The sequence below is a fragment of the Puma concolor genome, chromosome D1 (assembly GCF_028749965.1).
Source record: "Puma concolor isolate L17-30 chromosome D1, mPumCon1.1.hap2, whole genome shotgun sequence".
In the NCBI taxonomy this organism is placed as follows: Eukaryota; Metazoa; Chordata; class Mammalia; order Carnivora; family Felidae; genus Puma; species Puma concolor.
The window spans coordinates 25582352-25592870 of record NC_141676.1 but is presented as its reverse complement, the minus strand read 5'-3'; the positions used below and the strand labels follow the sequence as shown (position 1 = coordinate 25592870).

At 43.5% G+C, this 10519-nt stretch overlaps 1 protein-coding gene across 3 annotated transcripts in view; it reads left to right on the top strand.

Annotated features, from left to right (window-relative positions):
- The first annotated feature begins 6824 nt into the window (after positions 1 to 6824).
- The window catches only part of RAG1 (recombination activating 1), a 1204476-nt gene continuing 1200781 nt past the window's right edge, over positions 6825 to 10519 (top strand). For all 3 annotated transcript variants that reach the window (XR_015240886.1, XR_015240887.1, XM_086677663.1), the window contains exon 1: positions 6825 to 6954. The gene's annotated coding sequence lies outside the window, so the exon portion shown is untranslated. The remainder of the gene's footprint in view (positions 6955 to 10519) is intronic.

Genomic DNA, 10519 nt, shown 5'->3' with positions numbered 1-10519 from the left:
TTTACCTTGAACTAGGGAGTTAGTTGTCTTTAAACAAGATGAAAAAGACTATGAAGGGAGAGGGTTTGGGGGGAGGATGGGTAGTTATTGAGGCAACATTGTGCTTAACAGTGTGCTAAGCACCTTACATGTATTTGTTTAATTCTCCTAAGAACTTTACCAGGCACTACTATTATTTCCATTTTCAAATAAGGAAATAGAGTCAGAGAGGTTAAGAAATGTGCTCAAGATCACACAGCCTACAAGAATTGGGGGTAGAATTTAAACCCAGGTTTGTGTCACTCCAAAGCCTGCAGTACCCAGTACCACAGCCAACACTAATACAGATAATAATGGCCAAGATAGCCACATTTGCTCATTAAGACAGTGGCCTAATGAGTATCCTCAGATGTGACCATCCATAGAGCCTCTTCCTCCTTGGGTAGGTGGATAAAGGAAGTGTCCAAGATAAGAGACTTGATCCGCACTATATTAGTCTGCTTGGCCTACCGTGACCAAACACCACAGAGTGGGTGGTCTCAACAACAGAAATGTTTGGGCACCTGGGTGGCTCAGTCAGTTAAGCGTCCGACTTTGGCTCAGGTCATGATCTTGTGGTCCGTGGGTTCGAGCCCCACATTGGGCTCTGTGCTGACAGCTCGGAGCCTGGAGCCTGCTTTGGATTCTGTCTCTCTCTCTCTCTCTCTCTCTCTCTCTCTCTCTGCCCCTCTCCTGCTCACACTCTGTCTCTCTCAAAAATAAATAAACATTAAAAAAATTAAAAAAAGAAAAACAACAGAAATGTATTTTCCCACAGGGAAGGCTAGGGGTCAGAGATCCAGGTGTCTCAGGTTTGGTTTCTTCTGAGACTTCTTTCCTTGGCTTGGAGATGGCCACCTTCTCTTTGTGTCCGCACATGGTCCTCTGTGCTTGTGCATATGGTCCTCTGTGCTTGTGCATCTCTAGAAGTGTCCTAATTTCTTCTAGAAAGGACATCAGTCAGACTGGATGAGGGCCCACCCGAACGACTTCCATTTTGTCTTAATCACCTCTTTAGAGGCTCTATCTCCATCTCCAAATACAGTCACATTTTGAGGTACTGGGGGTTAGGATTTCATCATGTGAATTGTGGGAGATACAATTCAGCCCATGACACCCACCTTCAGATCAACAGGCAGAAATCAGAAATTATGTCAACACTATACTGTGTTGTTGATGATTATTACCAAGGAGAAATAGTTTTGTTGGAGAAAGTTCATGAGTTCACATTGCCAAGAGGCCATTGAACCTGGAGTTGATTCCTGGTATCTTACACCAAGTCTGTACGTAATGGCCTGTGGGCGATGGGAAATAAAGAAGCCACAACGAGACTTAAGAAGTCTGAGAACACGTCATGATATCATATTGCTGAGAACATTTTTTTGGTATAATACATGCTAACTAAAAATAATCATGGGTCTTTGTTAGTGGTTGGTGATTTTTTTGGGGGGGGGGTGGAGGGTACTGGAGATATTGGATATGTTGAGGGAGGTTGGAGGATTGGAGGAGAATGATGGTATGTTCTTTGCTAGAAGTACAAAGAACATCAAATCTCAACTAAAGTTCAATGCAGCTAGTCCCCCCCACCCCTTCTTGTCACAAAGCAAAATTACTTTTTTAAAAAAATTGTATTAAAAGTTTTTTTAAGTTTATTCATCTATTTTGAGAGTGGGAAAGGGGCACAGAGAGAGAGGGAGAGAATCTCAAGCAGGCTCCTTGCTGTCAGCACAGAATAGGACACAGGACTGAGCACCAAAGCAAGAGGTGGACGCTTAAGCAACTGAGTCACCCAGGTGCCCCAAGCAAAGTTACTTTTTAAGGTTGACATGAAGACAGGAATGAGTAGAATCCAGATTGGTCTTTGTAGAAACTTGTATAATGAAGGAAATTATTGCTACTAATAGCCATCCCTAGAAGTGGAATTAAAGATATAAACATTTCTCTTTTCTGCAGTGATAATGGCATGGTGGGATTTTATCTGCATTTGGAAATTGTGCTCTTTGTTTGAGTGGGAGAAGTGTCCCAGGAAAAATTTATAATAAGATAAACATTTAAATCACATAGTAAATTATAAACTGTTTTTTGAGAAACATTATAGGCAATTCAATGACAGATTTTTGCACAAAAGTAATGAGTTGATTCTGTCTTTCCGTTTCTCTCCAGAACCACTATTCATAAGTTGAAAAGAAAATAGTTTTTAACTAACATTTATTGAAAACATAGCAATTGTTCTCATTATATAGAAAAGCAAGCCACGTAGTAACTACGTACAGAAACACAGTTAAATTAAATTAAAGTACAGTTAAAGTCCCTTTGTTTAAAAGTATCTTTTTCTCACCCTCCAAAAATTATTGTGCAATTTTGGGAACCCGCAAATTGTAGAGCTTGGGACAGTTGCCCAGTGCAGGTTTTTGTAAAACCGTCTAGTGCCGTCCTGTGATTAATCATTTGGGGCTATTATGTTTACCCTAGGCTGAGAAAGCTCATTCCTCAAACTTGAATTCTAGCCTTAAGAAATTTTGATCAAATTCATCCTACACTGGTGTTTGAACTCATTCTTAGACCATCTGCAGCTAAATAGGACAAGGAGGAAAGAAACGACTTTCTATATTTGGGGTTTGAAGACGGAACAGAGGACTCCAAATTAGAAAGGATGTCTAGTACAGTCATAACCACTGCACCTCACTTCTCAGTTCCTCAGACTCCTTCACGAGGCCATGGGGTCTTCATGTTTTCACTTGTTTGAGGAACGAGGAGAAGGCATTCATTACCTATTTTCTGGGGCCAGTTAGCAGTCATGAACTTCACGTTGGACACTTGACTCCAATGGAAGATTGCAGCCAAATAGGTGTGGGGTGTTGAGCCAGCTACTTCGACTGCCTAAGCTTCTGGCATTGTTTCTTAGTCTATAGAAATTGTGGGGGGTCCTCACAGAGGTAGAGGGGAAGGTGGGGGGGGGGAGGATGGAAGTTGGGATAAAAGGAGGGGAGAAGAGAACCAAACTATGACTCCTGAAACCAATTCACGGATTCGACTTCAGGAGACTTTTTTCTGATAGACTTTTTTTGCCCACACGATGGCACTAGCCGTTTAGAAACAGCCTCGCTAACATCAGCGAGCCCGCTGCGGCACTCCTGAATTTGTGGAGAAGGAGCAGCAGCTGACGTTTAGAGCAATTAATAACACATTAGAAAATTTACTAACAGGGATAATCCACATTGAGTTAATTAGAAAGCAATTTCAAGACTGGGGAAGTGGGGGAGGAGTGAGCGTGTAGAGATGCTGGCTGTCTGCTACCAGAGCCGTGGCAAGTTTGCATTATCACGGAAGGCTCTAATCTAGCAGTGACCTATTAAGGTCCTGCTTCTTTGCCAACTCAAGTTCCTTTCCAGGCTAAGGGGAGCCAGATGGCATGGGGGTGGGAGAGGCAGGGATGCTCCCTTTCCAGTGAAGTGGAAAGAATCTTGTCCCGGGAGCCTCGAGAGCTGGTTTGCAATGCTTTTTCTGCGACTGATTCCCTCCTGTGACATTGAGCAGGACACTGCCCTTCGGGGACTGTTTCTCACCTATAAGATGTGTTCGTTGGGTCAGATAACCTCTGAGTTCCCTTTCAGCTCTGGCATTTGAGTTGGCGATGTTAGGAGGCAAGAGTTTTGTGAGCTGGAGATATATAGATACAAGCTTATATATGTAATCACGATGTCAGTAAATAGCATCTGCTGGATTATGATAAGAGCACAAAATGCCGTGTTCACATACTCAGACCACAGCTGCAGGCGGAGATTTTGATTGATATCAGCCACTAGAGCTCATGGCTGTCTGGGAAGAAATTGAATTTGAAAAGTTCTCTTAAAAGGGCCTGCAGGAAGCCAAGGGGAGTAAGTGTAGGCAACTTGCTAAGGAGGGTTGGGGGCTCAGATGGAGAGGCCAGGGAAAGGAGTGACGGCCTGGGAGGTGCACGTGGCCAGAGGGAGCCAGGTCAGAGCAGGGCCTGTCGACACTTCCAGGATTAACCATAGCTAATCACTCAGCTGGGAGTGCTGTGCTCAAGGCTGGAAACTGGCATCCAGTCGTCCAAACGCCACTTTGCCCTTTTCATTCTTTTCCTCTTGCTAAATTTGGCCAAGATCTGTCAGCAGTGTTTTATTTTTAATTTGCTTGGAACAACGTAGTATCCTAGGCAGCTCTGACTTTGCTGATTTATGACGGAAGTCCAAGTTTGCTCCAGGTGGGGTATGTCACGTGGAAAAGATCTGGAGCAAGAAGAGTGGGTAAAATTTTAGTGGCCAGAAAAAGGGACAAGAATTCATGGCTGAGCTCGTTTCTCCTGATGATCCGATGGAGGTCTTAATTCTCGGCAGAGGACCAGGTGACCGTGACGTATTTTCAACGTGGATGGGAGAAAGGCCCCAGGGGTCATGGGGAAGAACAAGGAAATACTGGAAATCCTGCCCTTGAAGAATCCGATATATATAAATCCAGACTTTTATTTAAAAAAAATCAGAAGAGTATGTCTTCATATGCACCCAATATTATATTTTGCCTCATTTAAAATTCATTATAGTACTGTTACTTATTTGTAAATCTTATGTGGTTTTTTTCTATTTTAAAGGTAACATAACTGATAAGATTAGACAATACAAAACTCTATGGTAAATATGGTAAAAGAAAAAAAAAAAAGATAAAGCTCTCTGATGGCTAACTGGTCTGACTTTCATGCCCCTGTCCCCTATGGCCTGCTGCATATTCTTTGATGAGCCTCTGTGAACACCTAACTTCCCTAAGAAAAATTGGAAAGGATTCCATGTATGAATTTTGAGCTTAGATGAATTTTCCAACTCTGGTTTGGGCTTGAAGCGTGACCAACTGACCCTGTTTGCCTCAGACTTTCAGGTCTAAACTCAGGAAAGTTCCAGGCAAGTGGGATGGTTGGTCACTTCAGTTTCACTTAACTTCGAAGTGAGTCTTGAGGACTGAAGCCCGATCCTTGGAAGCTGGGACTCGCTGCTTTGTTCTAATTCTGTGAGATATTTCCCGTTCGCTTCAAGGCGAAGCAAGAACGTCTGGCTCTCTCTCCTTGAGACATGAGTCCATGAAGACAAGGGTTTGGGAGCACGGGAGGATGGATGGGAAAAGCATCTTCTCCCTTATCAGTTATGTTGTGCCTCCTCTCTTCCTGACCCAACTGAATAAAGAGGACTTCAAAGCCATAAAGCCCACACACCCTGGAGGCCCTACTTCCTGCTGAGTTGAACAGTTAAACATGGACACGGAACGTCTCAGCTCCCACCTGCCCAGTCTCACAGTGTCATATGAATCTCAGGCGATGAGTCCATCCCCTTGGGCACAAACACACTGAAGTGCCTAGAAGCCACAGGCCATCCCTCCCAATAATATTACAATGGCTTCTGCTCTGTCTTTAGCTTAGTGAGCAGAAGCTGTGTCCCCAGGACTGTTGTGCGGTTAGATAGACCCAAGTGCAAAATAGTGGGGATATAAGAGGAGTGTCTTAGGCGGACAGCATAGCACAGAAAAATCTGCGCACCTGCCTCTCTGACAGTTTTTGCTAAGAATCAGATGAAAACAGGGGCACCTGGGTGGCTCAGTCAGTTAAGCGTCCGACTTTGGCTCAGGTCATGATCTTGCCATTCTGGAGTTCGAGCCCTGCGTCCGGCTCTGTACCGACAGCTCAGAGCCTGGATCCTGTTTCAGATTCTGTGTCTCCCTCTCTCTCTGCCCCTCTCCCAGTCGCACTCACTCTCTCTCCCTCTCTCTCTCTCTCAAAAATAAACAAACATTAAAAAAAAAAAAAAAAAAAACCACGAATCAAATGAAAACAAGACAATCGCTCACATGTTAGCCGGACAGAGGGGGTACTTTGGGAATAAAGCTAGCCTAGGAACTATGAATGGTATTTGAAACAGATGGTGCCAGGTATTCATCCTCACACTATTACAAAGAGCCTTTCAATAGTCTTTCACAGTGGAGTGGAGTGGAGTAGAGTGGTTAAGGGGCCCACGTTCACTAGTTAGGGCTGTGTGATCTTGCACAAGTTCTCCATTGCTCTAAACTTCTGTTGCTTCTCTTTAGAGATAAGAATGTCAAATGTATGAGATTGTTGGGACAGTTAAATAATAGGTAAAGCCCTTACAAACCTGGCCTACTGCTTGGGGCTAAAATGATCCATCCTACCTGTAGATGAGGGGATTATGGCTCCCAAAGTTTAAGTAACGTATCAAAGACCTGAGGCAAGATTCAGATCTAGGTCTGTTGACTTCAAAACACTGATAGTCAAGTTTAAACTCAGGGTCGGTGCTAGGAGCACAATGTTTTCTGACTGAGAATTGACCAGGTACGAGGCTTATGGGATGGTTTGGATACTGTTTTAAAATAACAACAAGAAATTTTCACCAAGCTAGTATTTGATGAGTATCTACGGAGGGCAGACACTGTCCCAAGTATTTTCCTGTCCTAACTTTCACTGTATAACCTCACTGACTCTGAGGTATATGCTATCAGTATTGGATGAGATAACTGAGGCACAGAGCCCTAGAATCTTGGTAGAAGCCAGAGCTTATGTTGACAAGTTCATTTCCAACCCAAACAGTCTTGGGGAGTGAACTGGCAGCTCTGGCAATGTTCCAGCACACACCCGTGACACCTGGGTCCCCCAGCTAAGCTTCCTGAAGGGCCAGGTGCCAGCTGGAGCTGGGGGCTCCTGGCCTGTGATTGGCCGCCATCATGTGTGGTTAGCTGTCCTTGGTGGGGGAGGCTGGGAAGGACAGTGGAGGCTGATAAATAATGCAGCAGTCTGTTCTGAGGGACGAGAAGGCAAAGAGGAGGAGGAGAACACACTTTGCCTTCTCTTTGGCATCAAGTGATATCAGACGAATTACAGACATCCCAACAATTTGGCCAGGCAGCCTGCTGAGCAAGGTAACACTCATGATTTTCATGCCTTGAGCCACAACATTTATTACATTTTTTTATGTTTCTAATCAGAAGGACTTAGGCTTTTCTTCCTTGCAGGGATTGAGGGGAGGGATCAAGGGAAGCTGACAACAATTTGATTTTTCTTTCTAACGTATAAAAATTGGAAAGGAGTAAGAAGCCGAGTTTAGGAAGACACTATAGGTTCATAGAGAAGGCACAGATATCCAAATTACTGGAAATGAATATTGTGGGCAGAGAAAGGCTTTAAGGAGCGCTTCCTGAATGAATGAGTAAATAAATCAGCAGAAGGAAAGCTGTGACTCTTGGAAAGGAATACTGTGCTTGTCTAGGCATGATCATCAGCAAACAGAGTCCAGGGTGGGAGGAAATGTGTAGTTTCCCAGGTATTTCCAGGTATTGCCAGGAATTTCCTGAACTAGATTGGATGAAGTAGCAGTCCAGTTTTTCTCAAAGTGTGACCCATGGACTCCTCATAGCAGGATCACCGAAATGCTTAACAAATGCATTTTCTGGACTCCATCCCAGATAAACTGAATCAGAATCTCTGGAACCTGATGATCTGCATAAAAATTTAAAAGCAAGCTCCCCAGTGATTCTAATACCCAATAATTTTGGGAATTGCCACTGTAGAGACCCTACACAGAGGTTATGTTCTTGAACCAGGATTCCTGACCAGGGGGTTGTGACAGTGCCCTTCTCTTTCTGAAGTCGTTCAAGCAAGCAGTTGCCTGGAAGAAGGGCAAGAATCTTAGGGTCATGTTGTGGATGCCTAAGACTTATAAAAAGGCTGTGGACGTTGTCAACTTTTTGATGATGGTGTTTGGCAAAAAGCAGGAAATAGTATTTGTGGAGTGAACGAACGGATGAATGAGTGGGGTGGGTGTGACAATGAGGGGTCACACTTGGGCACGCAGTGGTCACTTGGACATTGTGTAGAGACTAAGTTGAAGATGGGAAGAGGGGAGACTGTGAGTCAAGTGCTAGGATGTAGGTGTGTGCAGGGTAGGGGTTGGGCGGGGAGTCGGGGGCGGGGCTGCTGCTGTGACCCAGCCTCCTGAAGTCGCTAATCACACACTCACCAAACCGTAGCTTCTGCCCTGGTTTGTCAAAATGAATCTGTGCCCTGTGTTGACAAAGCCCCCACAGCTGTGATGGCAGGTGATGGCAACACTGAGGTGGGAACGGGGCTGGGCCACCAACAGTCACTTTGCCTTTTAGATTCTAAGGTTGGTCTGCTGCTGAGACCTTTTTTTTAGAAGAGAGGAGATCAAGCGTTTACAAGATTCCTGAGGGTCAAACAATGACTACACGATAACTCGTTCATCATGCTAACTTCATGCTGTCTATAGGTCCATATTTTGGTTCCCTTTCTATATGTTTACCAGGAAAAAAAAAAAAAAAAAGGAAAGGAAAGGATGCTGGTCAGATTTGAGGCTTAGCCAGGTCTTAAAATTCGGTGAGGAGAGGGGAGAATTTAGGAAGAAATTAAAATGACTATGGGTACATATAAATCTAGTCATTAAAAGATTTTCCCCTAAAGTGAACTGATCACAAAATTAAAAAAATAATACACGTCTGTTGTGAAAAACTAAAATGGTGTAAGAATGAATAAAATAGGAAATTAAAGATACCTTCTCACCAGTGTCATTCCATTTTTAGAGTAGATGTTGTTAAGATTTTAGTGCATATCCTCCCAGAATGTTTGCACTTCCAGGTCTGAGCAAATGTGCCTACATGGAATCTTACTACACTTGTTCTTGTTGTCCGTTCTCTGCTTTGTTGTGTGGGTATCCTTCTGTATCGTTGAGGCATATAGAAATCACACATATGCACTAATGCATATGGAAATGTTAGACGTCTGTGTTGTTTTCCACTGTATATCTGGACCATAGTTTACTTAATAATGCCCTAGGGGTGATTATTTATGCTGCTGCCTCTCTTCTAAGGTAACAATTTTTTTAAACAAATCTCTTTCTGTCACTCTGTCTTTCTCCATGTAATATTCACTGTGGGAATAACCTGTGGAATGTTTATTCCCACACAAGGAATAGCCTGTGGGAATATATCTATAGAATAACTTCCTAAAAGCAAATTTATTGCACCAACGATCAAATATATTTAAACTTTTTTTTTTTCTTTTGAGAGAGAGGATACAAGTGAGCGAGGGGCAGAGAGATAAGGGGGTGGGGAGCGTGGCTCATCCAGGGCTCACGCTCACCCTAAGTTGGGCTCGTGCTCACCCGATGTGGGACTCGAACTCACAGACTGTGAGATGGTAACCTGAGCTGAAGTCAAATGCTTAACAACTGAGTCACCCAGGAGCCCACTATATTTAAACTTCTAAAAAACATTGCTAAATTGTCCACTAGGGGTATTATACCAATTTATACTTCTCCAAAGAATGTATGAAGATATTTGCATTTCCCCACACCTTCATTAATGCTGAGTAATGATAGTTTTAATCTTTGCTAACCATATAGATTAAAAAAATACCTCATTAGGTCTAGTTATTAAAAGTTCTATCTTCTTGTAAAAGTAATAAATGTTTATTTCAGAAAAAGTAGAGATCATAGGCATGCATGAAAAATATGAAACATTTACAGCTCCCACAGATCGCCACGATTAGCATCTTGATGTATATTCCCTCAAAACAAAAAGCATAACACATCCCTTCCACCCTCTTCTTGCTTTTTGTTTGGATAAAGTTTTAGCAGTTGAGTTGAAAGACAAAATAGCAAATACATTTGATTCGAATGTCAATGGCTAATAATTGGTTGGGATAGTACTCTTTCTCTGGGAGTATTTAAAGGAATGTATTTTGGCAGATCACATTTCCAGCCAGTGGGTGTCAGGAGAGGAGTGGGCAGGGAGGGGAGATAGTTCTAAGGATCCTTCCAATAAGCCTTGTGGTTGACTTACTCATTGTGGAAGCTCATTATTTAGCTCCAGAGATGGTGATGCAGTTGTTTTTTTTTTTAAATTTTTTTAATGTTTTTATTTATTTTTGAGACAGAGAGAGAGCATGAGCAGGGGAGGGGCAGAGAGAGAGGGAGACACAGAATCTAAAGCAGGCTCCAGGCTCTGAGCTGTCAGCACAGAGCCTGACGCGGGGCTCAAACTCACGGACTGTGAGATCATGACCTGAGCCGAAGTCAGACGCTTAACTGACTGAGCCACCCAGGCACCTCCCCCCTTTTTTTTTTTTTTTAAATTTTTTTTTTTCGACATTTATTTATTTTTGGGACAGAGAGAGACAGAGCATGAACGGGGGAGGGTCAGAGAGAGAGGGAGACACAGAATCGGAAACAGGCTCCAGGCTCTGAGCCATCAGTCCAGAGCCTGACGCGGGGCTCGAACTCCCGGACCGCGAGATCGTGACCTGGCTGAGGTTGGACGCTTAACCGACTGCGCCACCCAGGCGCCCCACCCCCCCCTTTTTTAAATAACACCTCAAAATATTATCTTGGAAATCCAGACAACAAGCATGTTAGAAAAAGACTGGGTAGGAAAAGGCTAATGGAATGAAAAGGCATTTGGGAAAGAGTTC